Source organism: Musca autumnalis, unplaced genomic scaffold (assembly GCF_047663935.1).
Source record: "Musca autumnalis isolate F117 unplaced genomic scaffold, ASM4766393v1 scaffold_2, whole genome shotgun sequence".
Lineage (NCBI taxonomy): Eukaryota > Metazoa > Arthropoda > Insecta > Diptera > Muscidae > Musca > Musca autumnalis.
Genome location: NW_027411755.1, coordinates 12377959 through 12405312, shown reverse-complemented (window position 1 = coordinate 12405312; position 27354 = coordinate 12377959). Strand labels below are relative to the sequence as shown.

At 35.3% G+C, this 27354-nt stretch overlaps 1 protein-coding gene and 1 long non-coding RNA gene across 3 annotated transcripts in view; one reads left to right on the top strand and one right to left on the bottom strand.

The window, feature by feature from the left end:
* The window catches only part of LOC141393655 (uncharacterized), a 174384-nt gene extending 165134 nt beyond the window's left edge, over positions 1 to 9250 (top strand). For both annotated transcript variants that reach the window (XR_012410153.1, XR_012410152.1), the window contains exon 2: positions 1148 to 9250. This is a non-coding gene — a long non-coding RNA (uncharacterized lncRNA). The remainder of the gene's footprint in view (positions 1 to 1147) is intronic.
* Positions 1 to 27354, bottom strand: part of LOC141393653 (uncharacterized) — a 121860-nt gene that overhangs the window by 21044 nt on the left and 73462 nt on the right. The window lies entirely within an intron of this gene.

Below are 27354 nucleotides of genomic sequence, written 5' to 3'. Positions count from 1 at the left end.
TATAGCACCCCAAAAGCTACGAAGGCGTAAATTTTTCTAAAAAGGTCCTAAGCTCTAAAGGAGTTAATTTTTTTAAAAAATTTTAAAATAATTTTTTCACAGCTCTAAAAGTTGCCAAGGCCAGGAACTTTGAAGGAGTGAATTTTTTAACAATTTTTTATTTAACTTTTTCTGTCAAGTACGGGAATTTTTCACAGCTGCTAAAGCCCTAAAGGCGTAAATTTTTTAAACGAATTTTCTTTCCATTTAATTTTATCTGTCAATGCTTGTTTTTAGCAGCTCTCCGAAGCTCTGAATGGGTGTATTTTTCAGAATAATTTAATTTTGTCTGTCAAGATGTGTATTATTTCGCAGCTCTCCAAAGCTCTGAAGGCGTATATTTTTTTTAAATAATTTTCAATTTAAGTATGTCTGTCTACAAGCGGATTTTTTCACAGCTCTCCAACGCTTTGAAGGAGTATACATATATATGTACATATTTTTAAGACATTTTTTCATTTATTTATTTTGTTTTTTTTTTTGTCAAGGCGAAGAATTTTTACAGCTCTCCAAAGATCTGAATGCATGTATTTTTAAGAATTTTTAAAATTTGTCACAGCTCCCAAAGCTCTGAAGGCATGCATTTTTAAAAAAGAAATTTCATTTATTGTTTCTGTGAAGGCGTGGAATTTTTCGCAGCTTCCCAAAGCTCTGAAGGCGTGGATTGGTTAAAAGAATTTTTCATGCAATGTTTTTCTGTCAATGCATGGATTTTTCACAGCTCTTTAAACTCTGATGGCTTGGATTTTGTAAATGAATTTTTCATTCAAAAATTTAAAGATCTCAAATATTTTTTTACTACTCCAAAGATCATAGGATGTTGAACTTTTAGAGTTCCCATTGAACGCATAAGTGTGATATTTGTAAAGATTTTTAATTTTTTTTCACAGAATTTATCAATGGTTCTATAGCTCTTAAAACGCACTTTTTTAAAGAGTTTTAATATTTCTCTCAATATCTTGTTTAAAAAAAATTACACCTTCTCGATGACCCTAAAGTGTTAATCACACCTCTACTCAAAGGGACTGATACAGTTTACCATATTTATACCTCATATATATTTTTTACTTTTCTTATAAATCTTCCTCTTTGTTCTCTTCTCTTCCAGGCTAATACTGCTTAATTAAGAACATATCCCAACATGCCCGATTTTGGATTATGTTCTTAGCTCAACAAAATTACCGGCGATTGGAGTCTATCTACTTTTCTTACGCTTTACATCACACTAATCTTGTCATACAACAACAACAGCAATAAGTTGTTACAACACTGCATCTCTAGAATCAGTCAATCTTCGACGAAGTAGTAGAAGAAGAAGCAAACGACGACGAGGAAGAAGAAACAGTCATGTCTATTTAAACAAACAAATCTTGCCATATTTCAACGAAAATCAAAGCAAAACTAAAGTCATTCAGCCATATAAAAAATATTTGGAAGCTTTACAGCAGGAGCAACAACGGATATAACATGTTTCGAGTTGAGTACTACGACGACGATAAATATTACAACAAATACTACACACTGGAAAAATTAAAACAATCTCACACATTTTTCTGAAGTTGGATGGAAATTCATAGAAAAGGACCAGCAACACAAGTCGTCAAATCTTTCACTCTATCTCTCTATTGAAGACCAAAATTTCTACGCTATTTTTCTCAAAAAAAGCGATTTACAAAGTAGAATCGCATAGTGCCATTTACCGTAACCTAATAATACCAAAACCTTAATAATAATGGATGAAGAAGATGTAAGTACTCTTGTTTAAAGTATTTTTGATATAATATTACCGCCGAAATCAAACCAAAAAAAAACCTTATCACGAAATCACGACTAGAAGATATATACATAATATGACATATATATTTGATGTTTCCCGTCGGGTATGTGTAAAGAAAGATAAGAAAATGTAAGTAGAATGAAGTGTAAAGGAACATGATAATTAAGTTCCACAAGATAGGATTTATACTATTATGAACTCAAAGTGAGATTTTAGAGGATTATCTTTACATCGAACATTGGTTTCAAAAAATTAATTAACAACACCTAAATAAAAATTCGTCGCAACGATTTCTCAAAAATTTTTTACAAAGTGAACTATATTGATATATTTTTTCTCATATTGAATAGTCAGATTTAAATTTTTTTAAGTAGAAAAGGTATATGGTCTCTGTAATCATATTTTAAAAGTACAACAAATATTATTAATGAATTAAATAATCTGAACCCCATTTAAGGAAGTATGACACACAATACAAATACAATATATGTTATGCTTTAAACATGTATATTCTTCCTGGTACCATACATTATTATCTGTGTTTTGATATAACGTTAACCTGGAACGATAGTTTTCAGCAAGAAGGCTACACGCAGAAAAGGAATATTGTTGAAACTGAGATATTCTGAGACAAAAATGGGTTATTGCAAATATTTAAAAACATACATTGTTGAAGAAACCATACCTTTTGTGTCACTGCGTTACATTACTCCACCATGCTCTCAGAAAATTTTTGATTTAAAAAGATTCCTTTCCTATGTGTACAATGTTAGTTTTTGTATTCATGGCTTAAAAATATTCGTCAAGATTTCCTAACCGTTTCGACATGATGCTACATGGAGCGCTCTTGTTGAAGGCTCATGACATAAAACGCCATCTATTAGCTCGCTTTGTCAGCAAGCAAGAATGTTGGTGCCACGTTTGCTTTGAAATTTACTATGTTTACTATGTTTTTTTATGTAGGTTCGACGACCTATATTAGACATTTTCATGAATTTAAAAAAAAAATAAATTAATGGTGTATTAGCTAGCACGACCGCCTTGTGCTCTGAAGCTCTCTTTGAAGGATATTTTCCACTGACGAAAAATTTGATGTTTCTGACAAATTTTTCGTCAGTGGAAAATATCCTCATCAAATGTGATAACCATATTTTTTACATTACGTAAAGAGAAAATATTCATAGCCGAATCCATCCATCAAGGTAAAAATTTACTGAAGCTGTACTCATTTCTTGAAGTCTCTCTTTTGCTCATAGAAAATATACGTGCATTATTTTATTTTTTATGAAGTGGAGTATTTTCTTGTTCATCTTTTTGCTGGGTTTATGCCATTTCTGAAAAATTGCAGATCTTTGACTGTATTCTTATGACCGTGTTTAGACATTCAAACTGGAAAGAAAATTTTTCTTCTCAATTTCTTTTAAAATTTCCTTGTTGTTTAGACACGGAAATCATGTTTATGTCAATTTTATAATGTTTCTTATTATTCTTCACACTCATTTTCTCAATGCGCCGTTCAAAAACAAAGCCAAGGCAAACTTGTAATAAAAAGTAAAAAATAGACGTGAGTGATAAACAATTAATTATTAAAGGAATCCTTGAATTGCATTTTAGTTTTGATAATTCCACTTATTTCGAATTGTTTTTGATAAAAAAATAGTTTTTCCTCCAAAAGGTTTTTTTTAATTGTCTTCGCTGTTGTTTGTTTCTCGACAGAGAAAATAAAATTAAAGAAAATGCATAAACAAATCTGCAGCCAACTTCAGGTTGTATACGAAGAAAAACGAAACAAAACAGAATTTGCCAGTACAGAGGTGTGTGTACCCCCTCTTATTCCTCTCTACTCCCTCGCCCATAAACTCTATTTTCTTTCCCATCAACTTTCCCTGTATAAACACGGACTATGGAAATGTCAATATTTTATTGACATTCTGAACGATTTTCTTAATAAAACTTCTGTTAAATGAACTAGTTCTTCTTTTAGTAATTTTATGTTCCAGAAATTTCAGATTTTTGTTTTCAAGTTATGTTTTAAGTATTCTAACGGAAATTTGAATATTTTATAGAAATTTAAATCGTTTTTCTTTTTCCGATTTCTTCTAAAGTCTTTGAAACGTTAGTTCATTTAGTTCGGTTTTTAAAAGTGAACTGGTTTTTCATTTAATTCTCTTTAGTTCCATAGATCAATCAATCAATGGGCAAACTTTGTCTTTATATTGAAAGCTTTTTGTAATGCTGAGGAAACGATATTCAAAAGATGTTTTTCTTCAAAATTTGCTCTGCTAGTAGAGCGAGACAACCTAACCACGACTTTTCAGTTTTACGAGTATTCTGGACAATCTTTGAAAATTATATTATCAGTGCTTCCAAGAGAGATTTTTTTGTTCTAAACTATTTCTTCAAATTTCAAACGTTTTTCTATTTCATTTTCAAATCTTCAGTATATTTAGACCAGTTTTCAAAAGTGAACTAGTTTGTCATTTTGTTCCGCTTACTTCTATACAATGAACGGAAACAAACAATTCCCGTACTAAGCACCCAAAGCCACAAACTTTTCAGCTTCTCTGAATTCTCACAACCAAAACAATACCACAAACTTTTCAATGTAAAAAGATGAAAACTGTACGATTGCTGAAATGTACTTCGGCTATGCGTTGCCGAGTTGTTTCATTCACCACCCAAACAAAAAGAATTTTTGGCAAACGTTTGCTGTGCGTTATGCTCAATGACACACTCAGGCACACACACATGTGATTGCTTAACTACCCGATAAGTCAGCATGAGTATACCACAGTGAATTTTATCAACCACCAAACGTTTTCGATTTATTCACATGTGTTTAGTACTATTCCGTTTTCTATCTGCTCTTGTGAAGTTGAGTACTTTTCGCTTTTCGTTTTGTTCGCACTCACGAATGTAAACAAAACAAAACTAAACAGCGAGCTCGGCCAACGTGGGTTATGTTCCGTTTTGTATTGTTCCTATGGAAAATACGAAACGAAACGATTGGAAACGTTATTTAAAGTATTTTTACGTTCGCTGATTGTGGGCAAACTTTGTTTTTATATTGGAAGCATTTTGTAATGCTGACGAAACGATATTCGAAAGACGTTTTTCTTCAAATATGCTCTGCTAGTAGAGCGAGACAACCTAACCACGACTATTCTATTTTCTTATTATTAATTATATTATCTGTGACTCCAAGAGAGATTTTTTTGTTCTAAGCTATTTCTCAAATTTCAAACGTTTTTCTATTTCATTTTCAAAACGTCAGTATATTTAGACCCGTTTTCAAAAGTGAACCAGTTTGCCATTTAGTTCCGTTTACTTCTATAGTTCGGTGTTTCAGTGAAGCTCAGTCTTTTTTCTTCAGATACTTTCTGATCGTGGATCAAGACCCAAAACAAAACTGAACAGTCGATTGTGGCTATGTTGATCGACCATTCAATATTTTATTGGGTTATTCTGGACAAGTTATGAAAATGGTTTGATCTTTGTTGCCAAGATAGATTTTCAAAAGTGAACCAATTTGTCATTTAGTTCCGTTTACTTCTATAGTTCGATGTTTAGCTAAAGTTCAGTCTTTTTTTCTTCAGATATTTTCTGATCGTGGATCAAGACCCAAAACAAACTGAACAGTCGATCGTGGCTATGTTGGACGACCGTTCAGTATTTTATTGGGTTATTCTGGACAAGTTATGAAAATGGCTTGATCTTTGTTGCCAAGATAGATTTTTTGCAGAAAAGTTCAGACTCAATTTAAATTAACATTTGAATTTTTTCTTTAAATTTCAAACGTTTTTCTCTTTTATCTTGAGAAGTTCTAAACTATTTCTTCAAATTACAAACGCTTTTCTATTCCATCTTCAAAACGTCAGTATATTTAGACCCGTTTTCAAAAGTCAACCAGTTTGTCATTTAGTTCCGTTTACTTCTGCAGTTCGGTGTTTTAGTAAAGCTCAGTCTTTTTTTCTTCAGATACTTTCAGATCGTGGATCAAGACCCAAAACAAACTGAACAGTCGATCGTGGATATGTTGATCGACCGTTCAGTATTTTATTGGGTTATTCTGGATAAGTTGTGAAAATGGTTTGATCTTTGTTGCCAAGATAGATTTTCAAAAGTAAACCAAGATAGATTTTTGTCAAAAAGTTTTGACTCAATTTAAATTAACATTTGATTTTTTTTAAATTTCAAACGTTTTTCACTTTCATCTTGAGAATTTTAGTTCATTTTATTTCGTCTTTCAAAACTGAACTCATTAAGTACAGTTTGTCATTAAAGTACAGCTCAGCCTGGTTTTTATCTTGAACGACTCTGTTATGGCGAAGAAAGGTCATTGTCATCAAATTTTGTGGTTGTAGCCTTACAATGGCCATCTCTATTTTTTCACATTTCTGAAGGCTTTCTGTACATTTTCAGTTGTTGGTTCAGAATTCAGTCAGATCTTTCTGAACATAATATATCTTATGTTCAGAAAGATCTGACTGAATTCTGAAAATTTTCTTGAAAGTCTTAGCAAGTTTATTTCGTTTTAGTTGGCCTATCGAGTGAATAAATTTTTAATTTATCTTGAGATCTTCAGTTCATAATAGTTCGCTTTTTGTCTTAAAGCTGCTTTTTGTCTTAAAGGACTTTATGTTTATGTTGCGAAAACGACATTAGTCCCGGTCCACACTTAAGTAAATTTCATTAAAAAATTTCATGAAATTAGGTGTTCTTAGGCCGAAATCCCCATTACAGCAATTTCATGATTTTACTCTACTATGGAACTCAATCTAGAGACTCATAATTTCATGCTAAAATTTCAGTGAAATTATTCTAGGGTGGCCCGGGACTTAGGTAGATCTGTTCTATCTTAGGAAGTATATTCTTTTTATTACCTTATTATTACCTATTACCCAAGAGGTATTATGATCACCGGGAATATAAAAACTTCTTGAAAGTCTTGGAAAGTTTATTTCCGGTTAGTTCGAATTTAAAAAAAAAGTGAACTAGTTTCTCATTTAATAAGAGTTCGGAGATCAAGTTATCTCTTTCAGACTTCTCTCAAATAGTCTGAGGAAGCATTGTTCATTTTAGTTCGACTTTTAAAAATGAACTTGCTGGGATCCTTGCTGTGAAGCAAGACACTGAACATATCTGAGTCTTTTTGCCTGTTAACGGAGCCAAACTGATGTTCCTTTTAATTCGCAACTGTACACTTTCCAATACAGTCATATGGGATTGTATTTCTACAGCCGAAATAAATTTTTGTTTAAATACGAATAACAATTCTATGAATATAAAAAAAACAACAAGTATTAAGAAGATACTTGCATGACGATGTTGCGAAACTGTTGGAGTTGCCCACCAAAAAGTTTGCATCCACGGATGCAGTTGAATCACTACAAGTGTACAGTACAAGAGCCGCTGGAGTATCTTTTTCTATGAATTCACTTATGAATTTTACAAGGGAGCGCGCAGCTAGGATACACTCCATTTTGTCCACAGCACACTGCTAGGATGCAGTCCATTTTCGATCCAAATCACAGCTTTTGATGTAGGGTTTTGGACTGAATTTAAAGGCACTCTTCGGATTGGATTTTTAGTAAGTCTAAAGAGGCAATTAAAAGGCAAGCCATTGCGAAATATCCCAGAATGAATAAAATGCATTTCCACTAATAAATTAGTTGTTTTAAAATAATAAAACAACAACAATGGGATTAAGCCAGACTATTTTGAAGGAACAAAAAATGCATTTATTACACACAAACAAATAAACACAAATTTAATCCAAGCGCATCTGATTTTGCTTCATCATCCAATAGGTTTTTTTATGTTGCCTACCCATTACTAGTTCAGCTTTCGACATGGACTCCAACTCCGCTCCATTAAAAATTTCCGTCTCGTGAATTACCGCAAAAATGTTCGCAACTTAAGTTTTTATTTCTTTATTATATATATTTGAAGAAATTTTTAGGGATCAACCAACTGGTTTTTTTTCTGTAGGGATCTCTACAGCAACTGCTTATAAAATGTATCGAACGAAGTGAATTTTTCATAACTCTGTTGGACTACATCGAAAGATGTTGTGAAATCATAACTCCAATTGCACAACTTCCAAAGTTTTTTGCTGGGTGGTTAAGTGATACACTAAATTCAACTGAAGGACGAAGGAGGTCTGAACCTGTTATTTGATGTATATATTATTTTGCCGCAAAAATGCTGATTCTGTTTCAAGGTTATTGTTATTAGTTCAAAAGAACGATTCCGTGAAATGAACGAACGAAACCATATCCATCTCATTCGTTTAGATCGTTCATTTAGCTCCTTGCCTTTACATAGCTCTTCGAATTTATTAATTTGATCGAATGAATATAATTTTAAATCTTACATTAAACGAATTAAGATGAAATAAAGTAAGAAAAATTAGCAATGAATTATTTCTTAGTTAACCATTGACAATGGATGATGGATGAGAAGAGATAGCATGAACGATATTCACAGGAAAATGATAGTCTTAACTAGAAGTGGCGTACTAACGAAATGAACGAGATTGATCAGCTCGATTTCAACTGTCAATTCCTTTGCGTATACGTCAAATGAAAACTCATCTGAAATCCATTGGATTTCGTTTGACGTTTAATCAATGGAATTGACAGTTGAAATCGAGTGGATTTCGTAAATGTAAACCAAGCATTAAAATAGAATTCATATATGCTTAGGTAGCTCGCCAAGGGTTAGCGTTGTGGTGTTTATGAACGAACTAGTCCAAAGGAATGATTCAGTGAAATAAATATGAATGAATTATATCGCCTTTTAAGATTTTCCCGTTCTTTTAGCTCTACTCTTTTATATAAGCTCTGTTCCTTTACGTGCAAGAATCTTCAAGTTTTACCACTTTTTACTCGAAAAGCGTTCCTTCACATCAGACACCATAAAATTCATATGGGAGCAGTTTACAACTTTTACTGCTTTTGCCTGTTTTACCATTTTCAAAAGTAAAGGAACAGACCAATAGTTCTTCTAGTTTATTCGATTGAACGAGCGCATATTCTTCGAAATGTAATATTGAATGAAAATGTACCAACGAACGAAATTAATGACATAGTTCCATTTGGTGAATAGAATGAAAACAATTTTGCTGAGATTTTTAGACTTATTTTAGACCTTTTATATCTCCAGCTTAAGGCACGGAACGATTTATTTCACAAAGAAAATCTTAGTTAATTGAAAGGAGAAAGTATATAACAAACATAATTAATTTCTCTACCTCTTTTTGCGAAAGTTCAGTATTACTGGAAGAAAACTTTCAGTGCATGGGTAATTTAGAAGATGAAATTTATTTGGAAATTTTATAAGCAGAACAAAGCACTCTCTATCTCACGTTGATTGTGGTAAGTTGGTAAAAGAACAATAAATTATACAAAATCGATTCAATCGGCTACAAAATTAAGGAATAATAATACTAAAAAATTCAAAACATAACTACAACAAATATAATGATCATGTATACTTTTATATAATTATAAAATTCCATATATATTATTTCTAACTAAGGTCGGTTCTATCGACCAGAAATTCTTTTCTTTCACAGGTGACACAACAACATCAGCTGCATATCATGGTCTTTCGTTACTTCCTTCATTTACTCATATATATATATGGTGGTCGGTTTAATCGACTAAATTTTATTTAGCTATAGTATAAGTTTATATATAAGTTAAAAAATGTCAACATAACTGAAATAATATATTAAAAAATTTAATTCCACAAATATTGTAAGTATAAATATCCATCATAAAAATATATATTCCAATCCAAGTTCAATGGAAATATTTTTTTTCAATTTTTATAAAATTTACTTTCTACGTCTTGAGTGTGGTAAATCTTTTGGCAATTACTAGGGGATTTATGTCTTTACTGTTTTATTAGAAATTCGCGTTAAAATCAAGTGCGTTTAAATATTTTTTTTAATAAAATATTGAGACTTAATCCCTATAGCAAGCCAAGAGATATAACCAAATTTCCTTAGGTTTAAAGGTGTTTTCAACGACACGTTTTTTTCTTCAAAACACCAAAGGAGACTTCGTTCCATGGAAAAAGCAAAGCTGTTGGTGTAAGTATAAATACCTGCAGTGTAAGTATTTTGGGTAAGTGTGAATCCGGGGACTTCTATAACTTGGAAGTTAGAACAATTGAAACTATTATTTATTTTTATTATTTTGTTTTCAAATTTCTTTGCAGGTGTTATTATTTGTGTTTTTTTTATTTTTTTCAGTCACTTTAATAAACACATTTCACCACAAAACAATTTAAAATTTCCCATTGCCAATAACATTTCATTCTCTTTCAGCTGGGTTTTATTTTGTGGGGATCAAAAAAACACCAAATCAAAAATGATGTCAAAAGTATAGCTTCATAAATTATTTTTAATGCTGCTGTTCTTCCCCCGATTCATAAAACAATATCAAAGATCATTATTCTCTAAAGAATTTCCTCCTCCAATTCGACAACCACATTTTGAAGACATAGATAGCATCCATTCTCATAAGAATTTCATAGCCTATCCGTCCGTTTTTTTGCATTCTTTCAACTCACATGAGTGTCTCCCTTTGAAATTTTGAATGGTTGCTAATGTCTTCACTTCCACACAAAAAAATCTTCCAAATCTTTCCCCTAAACCATAGAAAAATCTAACAAATTTGACAAACCCACCCGAAAACCTCACAAAATAAAATTCCAATAAAAAAAACAATTAAATGGTGGATAGGCCTATTTGGGGAACCAGCCATTTAAAATAAATGGGTAACGCGCCATTGTGACAGTACCTCAGAGGTGGTGTGGAAATCTGTCATGAAAATTGAAAATAAATACAATAAATGTTATTAATGTTAAAATACAAAACAATTGTTTAATTTCGTGGTTTAAAGGTAAGTATGAAGTAGTCAGGTTTAATTAAGGTATGTAAATGGGACCAACACCATCTAATTCTAATAAATAGGTCACATAGGGGATGGAAGAAACCAAGCCTAGTTTCAAATCGGTTTTAACATGACAAAGTCTAAGACATGTCTTGGCCCTATCGAAGATGAACCATTTAAGTATCTCCCAAAATGTTCAAAATGTTCCCTTAAGTGCAGTATAAGGGCTGTTGGTAATGATTATTTTGCTATGGGAAGCCAATAATTCCTGAGATTCCAATATTAATTTCCTCTAGATAATGACACGAATATTCCAATCGGATTAAGTTTTTGTGCAGTGGAATAATTAGATCCACTGTTTATGAAACCTACACCTCAATCGCCTGAAAATGAACACTGGCAAAACTACTTTTAAACTTAAAAAAATCATATTTATATATTTTAAAATGGGGGGTCGGTTTATAGTCCATTTAGTTCGAATGTCTTCCCTGTAAATATTTTAAACGCTCTGCAACTAAGCAATTATAAAATTAACAAGTAAGAACGGCGTTAAGTTCGGCCGGCCGAACTTGTTATACCCTCCACCACAAGTGGTATTGAAGTAAAATGGTATAATTAGTTCCGTTTCGACTATGAAGAAGACTTAATACTAAATTTCAGCATTTTCGTTAAAACAATGTGAGGCACCATTCTATGGGGGATTTTTATACCCTCAGCATTTATGCTAACGAGGGTATATACACTTTCATACGGGCAAAATGTGCCACATCGAGATAATGGTTTTAGACGAAATGTGTTTTAGACAATTTGGAGTCGATTGAGCAATGTCCGTCCGTCTGTCTGTCTGGCTGGCTGGAGGGCACGATAAATCTCGAACGGATCAACCGATTCGATCCAAAATTTGGCTTTCGTAATATTTTGTCCAAACTTGGTTTAAGTTCGAAGATGGGTTATATCGGTCCACTCCTTCCGGTACCTCCCCCACAAAAGTTCGAAAATGTTCGGAAATTTTGTACGTACGATAACTCTTGAAGGGAGTAACCGATTTGGTCCATACTTTGCAAATCGTGAAATGTCTACCAGGATTAAATGAGGTTCCAATATGGACTCAATCGGTCCACTCCTTCGGGTACCTCCCACACAAAATTTGGGATATGTTTAGTTTAGGACCTGCTCTCGAATCGGTTTGATTTTTGTTTCAGCAACATGTATTCACTGCTCCCCATACGACGGTACAAGTTTCAATAGAACAAGTCCACACTTCCTAAGAAATAGCCTAAGAGTTGTAAAAAAAAACCCTATGACACCGTGTGAGGTGGTTGGAGCTCACGATAACTCTCGAACGGATCAACCGATTCGATCCAAAATTTGGCGTTCGTAATATTTTGTCCAACCTTAGTTTAAGTTCGAAGATAAGCCATATCGGTCCACTCCTTCAACTACCTCCCCCACAAAAGTCAAAAATGTTCGGAAAAATTGTTCGTACGGTAACTCTTGAAGGAAGTGGCCGAATTGGTCCATACTTTACACATCCTAATATATCTACCAGACATAGATCAGGTTCAAATATGGACTATATTTGACCACTTCATCCGGTACCTCCCACACAAAAGTTCGGACAAGTTCACTTTCAGACCTAGTATGGAATCACTTTGATTTTTGTTGAAGCAACTTGCATTCTCTGCCTCAATTGCGATGGTAAAATTTTTTTAGGGGCAAGTCCATACTTCTTGATCAAACAGCACGAAAGGCTCAAATACCCCCTAATGCACCATATGTAGTGGCTGGAGATCCACGTCCATAATGGTCAATGTCGATCCATTTCTTTAAGTATCTCCTCCGCAAAACTTTTGATCTTTAATCCTAATCAACATTTTAGTCGGTTCATACATCCAACATTTGTAAAACCGCCTAAATACATACGTTTTTTGGAAAAAAATTTCAATATACACAGGCTGAGGGTATATCTCAGTTTTTACTTGTTTAAAACGTCTATACCGACAAATTTCTGACGGAAAGTTTTTAGGCTCAAAGAAGACTAAATACCAAATTTCCTATATTTCGGTAAGAGAATGTATCTAAAACTTAAAAAATACCGAAAATCAAGAAGTACGCTTCTATGGGAATATAGGAAGACGTGGACCTATACTTTTAATACTCTTCTGGAATATTTTATAACTCTTGGAAGACGAAATAACGAATTTCAGCCATTTCGGTTGGATATTGACGTCACAATCTTCAGTATTATGAAAATCGGAAAGTACCGTTCTATGGGGGCTATATCGAAACGTGGACCTATTCCGACGAATTTTAGTCAGAAATGGGGCAATATGAAAGCGTGGACCTGTACAGACATATTTCTGGCGAACAGTTTTATATAACATTGAAGACTAAATACTAAATTTCAGCAATTTTGATGGAATATTGAAGACACAACCTTCACAATACGAAAAATCGAGAGGTACTTTTCCATGAGTGCTATATGAAGGCGTGGACCTATACGGACAAATTTGAAGGGGAAGTTTGAGTAGCCCCAACGAAGTCTAAATACCAAATTTCAGCCATTTCGGTGGAATATTGAGGCCACAACGTTCAAAAAACTGAAAATCGGGAGGTACCGTTCTATGGGGGCTATATGAAGGCATGGACCGATACCGACAAAGTTCTGGGGAAAAGTTTTATACCACCAACGTAGACTAAGTACCAAATTTCAGCCATTTCGGTGATAATGAAGCTAAAACCTTCAAAATACCGAAAATCGGGAGGTACCGTTCAATGGGGGCTATATGAAGGTGTGGACCGATACCGACAAAATTCGGGGGGAAAGTTTTATACCCCTAAAGAAGACTACGTACCAAATTTCAGCCATTTTGGTAGGATAATGAAGCTAAAACATTAAAAATACCGAAAATCGGGAGGTACCGTTCTATGGGGGCTATATCAAAACGTGGACCGATATATCCCATTTTCAATACCAACCATCCTGCAAGTAATAAAAACTTCTGTACCAAATTTTGACTCTCTATCTTTAAAATTGCGAGCTGTATCTTGATTTCAACAAACAGACAGACGGACATGGTCAAATCGACATAGAATTTTATGCTGATCAATAATATATATTCTTTATAGGGTCTCCGACGAATATTTCAATGTGTTACAAACGGAATGACAAATTTAATTATACATACCCTCCATATGGTGGAGGGTATAACAATATGAAAAACAAGTGAGCAAAGGCTATAGTCGGGACGGGGCCTACACCATTACCCCTGTGCATAAGCTTTTCACTGGTAAACATTTCTTTTAGGGAATATAATCCGACTACCACCAAAAATAATATGCCTCTTTCTCTCTGGGACCCGCATTAGCAACCAACATTTCGTGACCATCCGATCAAAATTGCGACCTGTAGCGTGATTGCAAAAAAATTGAGGAATTGGATGCATTACCGACTCCCATCAACCCCAACAATTTCGTGACTATTCGATCAAAATTCCAACCTGTTGCGCGATTACAAAAAATGGAAAAATTGGATATATTACTGACTTTTGCGATATATGGTTGTTTGCCCACTTACGCCAACATACTTTGCATCAATATAAAGGAGATCTTTTCTCCTTCCATTGACAGCCTTTCCTTTTGGAATACTCCTACCAGAAGCAGATATATTCGAATAAGAAAAAACGTTGACTTTTCCCCATATAAGCTTTTTGCTTATTCCGGCTCCTGAATATTATCCGACCATCACCAAACTTAATAGGCTTCTTCCCGCATCAACTCCCAAAAAAATCGTGACGATCCGATCAAAATTGCGAACTGTAGCGTGATTACAAAAAATCGGAAAATGGGATGTACCCCTGGATATGATCCGACCATCATCAAAAGTAATACGCTTCTTCCTCTGTGGGACCTTCATGTGGGCCACCTACGCCAACCTACTTTGCATCATTGTAAAGGTGGGATATTCTACTTTCATAGACAGGCTTTACTTTTGGAAGCTACCCAACCAAAGCTTTGATAGCGTCATTATAATTAAAATCGCATAAATTAAAAGTTGGGTTCTATTAGCGACTATTGTGATATATTCTTTGTTTAACCACCTACGACAACCTACTACACATCGCTGTAAAGGTGATATTTTCTACTTTCATTAGCAGGTTTTGCTTTTGATATACCCTTATATATGCGGAGATATTATCTTTGAAATGAAACGTTGACGTTTTCTCCAAATAAGTTTTTTGCCCATTCCGACCCCAGAATATTATACGACCATCACCAAAATCAATAGGCTTCTTCCCCTCCAGAACCCTCATCAACACCCAAAATTTGGTGACCTGTACCGTGATTACAAGGTTTAGATGGACAGACGGACGGACGGACACACATAGCCAGACGGACTCAGCTCGTCGATACATTCAATTTGGTATATATAAGTATGGGTCTGCAACCATTATTTCGACGCGTTACACACTTTTTGGCCAAAACCAACTTATAATACCCTTCCCACATAGTGGTGTAGAGTATTGAAACGGTACATCACTCCCTTTTTATACCCTCCACCATAGTAGGAAGGGTATATTAAGATTGTTTTTCCGTTTGCAACGCATTGAAATAATCATTTGCGACCCTATAAAGTATATATGAGGAAAAGTCAGTATTTTTTAATATTCCATTCCAAAAAATGTAGGAAAAATAGGTCGGAGTTATTCTTCTATTTTAGTTAAATTTCACGCAAAAAATCACATTTTTTATTCTAATCACTTCTCAAATACACGCTAACATCCAGCGGAAGATATGGGTATCGCTCACATAAATGTTGGGTTCCTTTAAATGGGGTATACTCTTGAAATAAAACTGTATCGGGTAATGTTCATTTTGAAATGTGTGTAAATCGCGAAATCCTCAAAATCATTTGATGCGCATGCGGTTTACCAATACAGCGATTTCTTCTCTTTACTTTGGCCGCTAAGATGTAGCATCGTCTGCAGATTAGTGTGCAAAAAGCTGTTTAACGCTTATAATTTGCACAAACTGCATACACTTTTTATGCGCATCCGATTTCACTATCATCAATAAAAAGATACATCGATCTAAACCTATTTCAATAAAATCCATCAAGAACCGTGGATGTAGCATCACACACTATTTTTGGGATAAATCGGATAAAGCTCCCATGCCACTAAATTTTTTAAACCGCTGTTTTCGCAAAAACGCGAGTGATATGTTAGTTTCTTCATTGAAAAGGAAAAGATATTTTCGCGATATTTTCAAAAATATTTTACGCACAATTTTCGGTTTTTGCAGTTGCTGTTTTCGTCGCTATAGTGGATGGATTTTCACGATCTATGATTTATATGATCCGGACCGTCAAAAAACTAAAATATCTTGGGGTTCCAGCACAATCAAAAGGATATTATATATACTGTACCCAAAAAATGGGGTTTTTCGAAAAAATATCGCACTAAATTTTGGCCTTTGGCAGTGGATTATATATTCATATCAAATTATGCATAATCGCGAGTACTTTGATACTATTATATGTTTTCTGAAATACCCGAATGCGCGTCGCAGTTAGATCAAAAATACAAAAAACACCTAAAATCTGGCTTAAAAATGTCAGCGTACATAAAAGGTGGATACATTGGAGATTTTGAAATGTGATACATTAGAGGCGTAATGTTCATTTTGTATTCTTCTATTTTTACTTTGGACAGATATCCGTAATTTAAACGATTTAATCGCCAATCGAACAACAACGTAAAAAAACTCGTTTGCTTCAACGCGTTTTTACCTATTTTTATTAATTTACGCGGTCATAGCTTCCTCGCAAATTAACTTTTTTAGCCACATTTTTCAGCTTTGGTTAAAAACTCTTCGTTTGATTCAACTATGGCCATATTTCGTGGTACACTGCAATATTTCGCGATTTATAACAGTGCAAACCTTGGATTCATCAATGTTAAATTTTTTTGACTTTTCGTCAAATATATACATTATTTCAACATTTGTTTTGTACTTTTATTTGGGAATTTATCTAAACTTCTTAAAAACTTCGATTTTTTGCGATTTTGATAATGGTTTAGCTGTTATTGTACCAGACGGACAATAAACTAAATAAGTTGATAATCAAATAACCACGGTTTGGGAATTATATGAATGGGCATCCGAGCCAGATAATCTACCAATTATTAAAGTGAGATTTTCTCAGATGATTATTTAAATACGAAAGAATAGTTGAATTTGAGATATGAATTGGCTAAACCTATCGCGGGCACAAAAAATCGTCGTTCAATAATACCTTTTAATGCTGGTCCAATAATTGCTAAACCATTTTCAAAATCGAAAATTGACGCAGTTTTTAAGTTGTCTAAATAAAACAACAAAATAAATGTTAGAAAATGTATTTGTTATTTTTTTGGTAAAATAACAAATTTTTCAAACTGGTATAAAGGAAAAATTGTATTGACAAATTTTAAAAAATTAAGAAAAAATAGTAATCATTCGAATCCCACTACCAAATAGGACTTACATTTTTTGTAATTGATCGTAGTTTAATACAAAAAAAAATAAGAAAATCGAAGGGGTTAATCATTGTTAAAAGGTGATTTTAAATTTTAAATCGCGAAAATTCCATCCAAGCCCACGGGGAATTTTTTTATATATTTTATTTGATAGCTGATAAAACAACAAAAAGTACAAAAAACTATTTTTTTCTATTTGGACCAACAGTAAAGAGTTATGAGTATTTCTTTGCACATAGCTTTTACAGAATTGTACATATTAAGGCGCGATACATCTGGAACAGTTAGTCAAACAATTCTGAAAATATACTAAAATGTTTTGTTGATGAGCAGCATCACCACAGCAAAAAATAAGGGAAATCAAAAACCTTATCTTGAAAAATTGTCCGATTTCACTCAGAAATCCCCATATATATTCTAGATCAGGGTAAAATTTTGAGTCGAACTATTTATGTCCGTCCATCCGTCTGTGGTAATGACTCCAGAATTCACAAAAATGGAGAAAGGACGCTCGGCAGATGCGTATTTTGTTTACAGGCAGGTCAAGTTCGATTGTAGGCTATATCGGTCCACATTTTGATATAACGGTACCGCCCGATTTCAGGTATTTTGACTTTTTTAGTCACATTTTCAAACCGAATTAGCTATAATTTGACATTTGGGGTTCCTAGTGATCAACAAACTTATATTCCTAAATGGCTTTTATAGGGTTTCTAGTGATCAACAAACTTATATTCCAAAAGTTATGGACATAGGTATATGTTTTGGTATAGCCTCCATATAACTGTACCTCCCGATTTTCCGTATTTTTAGGATTTTAGCTACAACTACCTTTAATTTAACTTTTGAGGTTCTCAGTAGCCACCAAACTTCTCTACCAAAAATCGGCAATATAGGTCCCTGTTTTGGTATAGCGCTCATAAAACAGTATCTCCCGATTTTCGGTATTTGGAGGATTTTAGCTACAATTTTTGGCCGAACTACCTGTAATTCAACTTTTGAGGTTCTCAGGGGCCACGAAACTTCTCTACCAAAAATCGGCAATATAGGTCCCTGTTTTGGTATAGCCCCCGTTATTTTTAACCAAACTTGCCGTAATTTGCTATTTGAGGGTCCTAGCAATCACAACATCTCTCTACTAAAATTTGTCAATTTGTCAATTTCTTTGTCTCAAAACTTTTCCACAATTGTCAGGAGTTTAGCTAAATGTGTTGACCGAGCTATCTGTAATTTGACATTTTAGGTTCCCAGTGGTCACACAATTTCTCCACCAAAAACCAAACATAGGTCCACACTTCGATAAGGCCCGATTTCAGGTATTTTGGCATTTTTAGTCACATTTTCAAACCGAATTAGCTTTAATTTGACATTTAGGGTTCCTAGTGATTAACAAACTTATATTCCAAAAGTTATGGGTTTCTATAGGGTTCCTAGTGATCAACAAAATTATATTCCAGAAGTTATGGACATAGGTCTATGTTTAGGTATAGCCCCCATATAACGTTACCTCCCGATTTTCGGTATTTTGAGGGTTATGATAACATTTTTTTATCGAACTACCTGAAATTTGACATTTGATGTTCCCAGAGGTCACGAATCACCTCCACCAAAAATTGTCAACATAGGTCCATATTTTGGTATAGCCCTTATCTAACGGTACCTCTCAATTTTTGGTTTTTTTGATCAAACTACCTGTAATTTAACATTTGAAGTTCCCAGTGATCACAAATTATCTCCACCAAAAACTGTTAACATAGGTCCATGTTTTGGTAAAACAGTACCTCCAAAATTTCGTTACTTTTAACCAAACTTGCCGTAATTTGCTATTTGAGGTTTCTAGCGATCACAACACCTCTCTACTGAAATTTGTCAATATTTTTTTATCTCAAAACTTTTCACAAAAATTGTCAATTGTCAGGAGTTTAGCTAAATGTGTTGACCGAACTATCTGTAATTCGACATGTTAGGTTCCTAGTGGTCACACAATTTCTCCACCAAAAACAGTCAAAATAGGTCCCACTTCGTTAAAGCCCCCATATAAAGGTGGCGCCCGATTGAAGAAATTTGTTGATACATTTTCTGACCTTACTTATCTTCACTTAAAATTGTGGACAGGAAAGAAAACTAAATAATTGCTCTGTTCCGGAACCTGCAAGAATCTACTAGTTTTTACTACGATAACAATTTTCCCTTTATGTTATCGAAGAAAATAGTAAAAATTAGTAGATTCTTGCAGTTCTGGAACAGACCAAATATGTATTTTATGGTAGAGGGTATAAAAAGTTCCGCCCGGCCGAACTTAACGATTTTTTACTTGTCAAATTTTGACTTCCCCTTATTTGCGGTGATGAAGAGGCAAACTCTTCATTAAGTCAATTACAATATTGCATTTCAATGTTCATTTTTTTAATTTCTAAAAAAATATTCTCTTGAAATCCATAAATCTTTTCAAACAGCAAACTCATCAGCATACCTCTCGAAATAAAATATGCCGAACATATTGTTCTATTGGTCACTTTTTATACACTCAACACAGCTATGGTCGACTTGAGATATTTAAAAAAACGAGCACTCAACAAAAACATCTTATTTTTCTATTTCCATGGAGTTATTTGTTGTTCTGTTTTGTTTTTGTTATTGTACTCCCCAGCTACTGTTTGCACCAATATGTATGATGCCATCAATTATGGCCAAGGAACACGCCTTTACTTGTTACCTCTCTATTGAAATGGTCATCCTTTGATGTTGACGCAGTCAAAACAAAGTACACATTCAGCATTCAAAAGGGTCGTTTGTTCCTTTGGTCATTTTACACAATGCATTATGGTAAGTACAAAAGGTCCTTTGTGAATGTCCATTCGTAGCCCCCCACGACCTCCCTCCTACTCCCCTTATTACGACATGCAAAAACATTCAAACATCTTTATGTCATTCTCCCTTCTGTGATTCATTCATGCCACCGTCGTCAATTCTTCTATTCATTCGTAGTTTGTTGTAGTACTAATAAACAAAATAGAAATGTACAAATTGTTGAGGAAAAAGCGGAATTTGTTTGTTGTAAATACAACAGCATCATCATCACCACCACCATCCCCTCGCTACAATGGGAAAATGGCATTTGGGCGGGGTTGTGTAAGCGGCCTCCTTTGACAACTCAATCTGTATTCATTCGTTCTCCTGTTAACTTCATTGTACCGGGAACCAGGGCGGATATGACAAAAGATTGGAATATAATGACTTATAAAACAATTGCAACGACGATGAATGGGAGACAAATTATTTAAGGAAATGTGATAAACATTCATTGCTCTTGCGGAAATAAACTTCTCGCATACCACATGCTACTATATTAACATTTGCCAAGAAAAGCAAAGCTGAATGTTTAAAATATTTACAAGGAAGTCATTCGAACTAAGTTGACTATGAAACGATCCCTAATTTTAGAAGTTTAGAAGAGTTTAGAATCCTTTGAAGATTCCCCTCTACTCTGCAGACATTCCGATGTAGATTGAATAAATATAAATAACGATAAGAATGTCAGAACGGTTAAGAGGACTACAACTGAAAGCCGTCTTAAAATGGTTCTTATTTAAGATGAAAAGAAAGCAGAGTATAATAACTGTTTTAGGGTTTCGTAGGACTTCATTAGGAATTTTTACTGAACACCAGAAGGTCTTCTCATAGAAAATAGAGAACATAAAGTCTTTTTTATAAAAATGCGGAAGGTTTACTATTAGGAAACAGAGCTGTCTTTTCAGGGAAAGAAGAAAGCCTTCTTTTGAAAGACCAGCAGTTCTTTGCTCTTGTAATAGCACAGAAGATCCGTACGATATTCTTAGTAGTAATATAATAACAAACGTCCTCTAATAGAAAAAGGGGTTCTTACAAACATACATAAAATCTCCTTAGGAAAGGCCAAAAGGTTCTCTTACAGAAGATCAGAAATACCTCATATAGAAAACCAAAAGGTCTTCCCGTAGGATGAATTTCTCATAGAAGATGAAAAGGTCTTTGAATAAAAAAACTGCATTTTCCGTTTAGTTATTTTTGTTACGAATGTAACTGATAGGTTTAAGTTAATTTAGATGAATTTAAATTGTAACTTAAATCACTCTAGTGTGGACCGGGACTGCGAGTTGTGTGTGTTTGTCGCACTGATTCGAGGGGTTACCAGCCCCCTATTCAGTAACTTTTTAACAACTTTACTCATTGTTTATTTTACAACAATTTCAATTGTTTGTTTTGCAGTTGTTACAAAAACAAAAAACATTTGCATTTGAAAAACGAAAAGTTCTAGGACAGAGAAGCCATTCAACAGTCGATACGTCTGAAGAGCTGCTTAACCAACAGCGCAACCAGATAACGTAATTTGGTGACTGTGTGGGTTCGAGTCCTCGGCTTTCCTTTTTCACTTGTAAAAAATTTCCGATCATCAAGCTTAACTCTAAACGAGAAAATCAATAAAAATCATTAAAAAATGATCTTCGCCCTAACAGGCAAAATTTCAAAAGAAATTTTACCTACAGATCCTCCTTCTAGAAACATCGTCAACGAGAAGCGATTGGCATAAAAACTGGGGAACTGTGAGGCATTCAGTCAGTAGTTTTTCACACCTTGAGCTGAAAAAGTTATTTAAAGAAAAATTAAATGAAAGCTATGTGCTTACTGGAGTTAAGCTGCGTGCTTAGTAATTTAAGTCGTGTGGGAATAAAACATCGTCTACAAGAGATAAATATTTTGATTAGAGACCATATTTTTTTGTTTGAATGGCGAAATATCTTCTTATGGAATACTAAAATGAGTTATTGTGTATGAACCAAAGGGTTCCAAAGTAAGACACGAGATTCCTCTTCTAGAAGGGTACAAAGTCTTCATGTAAAAGACCGACAAGTCTTTTATAGAAGACCATATGGTCTTATTATGGAAAGCCAGAAGATCTTCTTATAGAAAACCAAATTGTCTTCGTATTGTCTTTGATCAAAACGTCTTTTTACAGGATATCGAAAGCGATTTTATAGAAGATTAATTAATGGTTTTCAAATGGGTTTTTTCTTAAGATAAATCCAAAGGCCATCTTACTTACTTAGCTGGCCCATTACAGAACATTTCTTCCATAGGCCGAACTAAGAAAAGATCTCCATTTCTCTCTATTTGTTGCTTTGCACTCTGGAATACCGCGCCTTTTCATCTCATCATCCACTTGTTTGCGCCATCTATTCCTTGGCCTGCCAATTCTGCGTGCACCGCAAAGTGGTCCGTATTTATACGCCTTTTTAGAGTGTTCATCATCGCTCATTCTCATGATATGGCCTAGCCAACGCAATCGCTGCATCTCGATACGTTTAACTATATTGATGTCGTTGTATAGCAGATACAGCTCGTGGTTCATGCGACGTCGATATTCACCGTCAACGCAGATTGGTCCGTAGATCTTTCGAAGAATTTTTCTCTCAAACACACCAAGCACTGCCATGTCTGCTTGAGCAAGCACCCAGGCTTCGGAGCCATACATCAGCACGGGTAGTATCAGTGTTTTATAGAGCGTTATTTTTGTTTGACGAGATGTGGCTTTGTTTTTAAACTGCTTACTTAAACCAAAGTAGCATCTGTTGGCCAATACAATTCTTCTTTTTATTTCACAACTTATGTCGTTTGTTGTGTTTACGGAGGTGCCGAGGTAGACGAAGTCTTTTACTACCTCAATATTATAGGAACCAACTTCCACAGTCGGTCCGAGCTCAATGGACGCATTGCGCGTCGACACCATCAACTTGGTCTTCTCACCGTTTACCGCCAGACCCACTTTAGCAGATTCTCCTTCGACCTTCATAAAGGTATCAGTTACTTCTTTTACTGAACGGCCCCTGATGTCTATATCATCGGCATAAGCAAGTAACATGTGACTATTGGTATAGATTGTGCCACTTCTTTTGTCCTTTTCCAGCAGGATGTTGAAGAGATCACAAGAAAGGCTGTCTCCTCGTCTGAAACCTCGCTTGGTACCAAACTCTTCGGAGAGGTTATTTCCTATTTTAACTGAAGACTTCGTCATAATCGACAAAAAGGTGGTAGGTGTCGATCTGCATCTCTTGGGTTTTCATAGGATTTGCCAAGGGGTAAATATCTGGTCAATGGTGGACTTGCCAGGTCTAAAGCCGCATTGGTATGGTCCAATTATTTCATTGACCATAGGCTTTAGTCGTTCGCACAATATCCCTGATACGATCTTGTAGGCAATAGGGAGTAGACTTATGCCCCTATAGTTGGAGCATACAGTCTTATCTCCCTTCTTGTGGACGGGGCACAGGATACTCATGTCCAATCGTCGGGTACTAGTTTTTCCTGCCAGATGGTGCCAACTAGCTGATGAATACACCTTATCAGCGTGTCGCCTCCGGTTTTGAACAGCCCGCCTGGTAAGCCATCGGCCCCTGCTGCCTCATTATTCTTCAGCCGATTTATTGCTGTCTTTACCTCATCTTGGCCGCGTGGTATACATTCAATACCATCTTCTGGGATTGGATCTGTGGTATCTTCGTCGACTTCGCTACTATTGGATACCAACAGTTTGGCAAAATGCTCTTTCCATATCCTTAGCACACTATCTGTAACAGTTACCAGATTACATTGCTGGTCTCTACAGGAGAATGTGCCAGTTCCAAAGCCGTCAGTTTGATGTTTCACTCTTTGGTAGAATTTTCAAACTTCATTCTGGCTCCTGTGCATCTCGATTTTTTCACACTCCCGCTTTTCCATTTCTCTCTTTTTCCTGCGGAAAAGACGTTTCTCCTCTCTCCTTTTCTCCCGATACCTTTCATGTGCGCTACGCGTTGCTACTGATTGTAAAGTAGCCCTATATGCCGCATTTTTCTCTTCGGTAGCAGCACGACACTCCTGGTCATACCATGGATTCCTTGATGGAGGTCTCTGGTATCCAAGTACTGATTTTGCGGCTGTTTGAATGGAGTGGGCAATGTTTTGCCATTGTCCTGATATGTTATCGGGACGAGAAGTGCTTTGATTAAGTGGAATATGATGTGGTTATCTGTTGTGATTGCAGCTTACCGATGTCTAACTTTCGTGTTGTGTCTGTTCGTACTTTGTTTGCTACGTTTAACCGGGTGTGTACCTTTGCTGCAACAAGGTAGTGGTCCGAGTCTATGTTTGCTCCTCGGAAAGAACGCACATCCAACACGCTCGATGAATGTCTTCCATCTATCACAACGTGTTCAATTTAGATTCTTGTTTTCTTATCTGGAGACAGCCAGGTGCCACGTTCGGATGACGAGATGTTTAAATCTGGTTCTGCTAACTACCATGTTTTTTGAGCAGCAAAGTCTATCAGCTTCATTCCGTTATCAGATGTTTCACTGTTGAGACTGTTGGGCCAAAGATATTCTCCTTTCCAATTTTGGCATTAAAATCGCCTAGAATAATCTTAATGTCATGGGCAGGACAACGGTCCTATGGTTTTTCTAAGCGCTCATAGAATATATCTTTGGCCTGTTCGTCTTTTTCTTCGGTTGGAGCATGAGCGCAAATAAAGTTGATGTTGAAGAATTTCGCTCTTAATCGAATTGCTGGAGACCAACTACAAATCCGCAACCAAACTCATGTTTTGTGTCATGGCAGCTATAATACAGTCCGTCACCTTTAGGTGTTGTTGTGACGCCTTTCCCAATCCATCGTATTTCCTGTATGGCAGTAATATCGGCCTTGTACTTTTCAAGTACGTCTGCCAATGCGTAAACTGCACCTTCTTTATAAAGAGTGCGAACATTCCAGGTGCAGATTCGCAGATCATGGTCAAGTACGTCTGCCAATGCGTAAACTGCACCTTCTCTATAAGGAGTGCGAACATTCCAGGTGCAGATTCGCAGATCATGGTCCTTAAAACGTTTGCGGGGTTCGTCAACTTTAGAGGGGTTTGTTTTTCTTTTCTTTCGTTTTTTCAGGGTAGGGTTGCTTTTTCTAGGGGAGGGTTACTAACCCGACGCCCAAACCCAAGTTTTTAACATTCTTATCGATAAACGCGCGGCACATTTTAGCTCACTACCTTTAACGGGTGTTAAAGGCAGTTCCCAGGTGACACCACGGGGAGGTCAGTGTCCACTTGAGATGAAAGAGGGACCAAGATTAATCCTGGGCTTTGCCATGTTAAAACCGGTCAAGACCGTTCATTAGTATCTTCCATCCCCTTCGTCACCCGTGATTTGTATGTAATACAAAAGGTCTTCCTAAAGAAGACCAACAGTTCTTCCCAAAGCAGACAAGGATAGCCGTACTATTGCAGCAAAATGTTCGATGCCAAAGATGCCATTCAATCATGGGTGCAAGTGAACTAGCATGTCATATTTTTAGCATCCTCATCGATGAATTTTTATGAGCGTGGACCCCAAAAGATGCTATTCATGTTTGGATCCAAAGCATGTCATTTACACCAATGCTTTGACATGTCATTTTCACCAATGTTTTGGCATGTCATTTTCACCAATCCTTTGCAATGACCTTATCATTACGACGACAGTTTTAACATTGTTGGTTGTGATTTCGAGACCAAGGTCTTCCGATAGAAAATAAGAAAGTCTTCCTATAGAAGACCACAACGTCTTCCTAAAGTAGACATCTAAAAGACCAAAATGCCTTCCTATAAGATACTAAAATGTCTTCCTATCAAAAGGTCTTCCCATAGAAGACCAAAAGGTCTTCCCATAGAAGACCAAAAGGTCTTCTTATAGAAAACCAAAATACCTTCCTGTAGAAGACGAAAAGGTCTTCCCAAATTAAACCAAAAGTCTTCCTGTAAAATATCAAACGATCTTCCCATAGAAACATCAACGTCGCCCTAAAGAAGACCAAACGGCCTTCCTAAAGTAGACATCCAAAAGACCAAAATGCTTTCCTATAAAAGACCAAAATTTCTTCCTATAGAAAACCACAACGTATTCCTATAGAAGGCCACAACGTCTTCCTATATAAGACTACACCGTGTTACTATAGAAGACCAAAAGTTCTTACTAAAGTAGGCCAAAAGGTCTTCGTACAGAAGTCCAAAAGTGCTCTGAATGAAGACCAAAAGGTCTTCCTAAATTAAACCAAAGGTCTTCCTGTAAAATATCAAACGATCTTCCCTTAGAAGACATCGACGTCGTCCTATAGAAGACCAAACAAAAAGTCTTCCTAAAGTAGACCTATAGAGGACCAAAAGGTCCTCCTATAGAAGACTACAACGACTTTATACAGACGACCAAAAGCTCTTCGTATAGAAGACCAAAAAATCTTCCTATAGAAGACCAAGGTCTTCCTATAGAATATAAAAAAGTCTTCCTATAGACGACTACAACATCTTCTATAGAAGACCAAACGGTCTTCCTAAAGTATACATTTAGAAGACCAAAGTGCCTTCCTATAAAAGACCAAAATGTCTTTCTATATAGGATCAAAGGTCTTCCTATAGAAGACCAAGGACTTTCTATAGAAAATAAAAAAGGCTTCTTATAGGATACCACAATGTATTCTTATAAAAGTCGTTCTGCCTAAAGTAGACCAAAAGTTCTTTCCATAGAAGACCAAGAGGTCTTTCTATAGAAGACAAAAAGGTCTTCCTATAGAAGATCGAAAGGTCTTCCTATAGAAGACCAAAGGGTCTTCTTTCAGAAGACCCAAAGGTCTTCTTATAGAGAACTAAAACGTCTTCCTATAGAAGACCAAAAATTCTTTCTATAGAAGAGCAAAAACAACATTTTTTTGATTATAGAAGACCAAAGGTCTTTGGAGACCAACGATCTTCCTATTGGAGACCAAACTGTCTTCCTACAGAAAGACCTACGGGTTTTATTATGGATGACTGAAACATATTCGTATACTTCAACGAGTCTTGCTATGGAGGCCAAAAGAAGGTCTGCCAAAATGTCTTCAGTAGAGGTTTTACTATAGAAGACCCAAAGGTCCTTCTATAAAAGACTCAAATGTCTATCTATAGAAGAACTTAAGTACTTCCTATAGATTTTTCCAGCAGACCAAAATATTAAGTACGCTTCTGCCGGTCGGATAGGTAACATATTCGACCTTATATTAGAAATAAAACAAACAATATACATATTTTCATTTT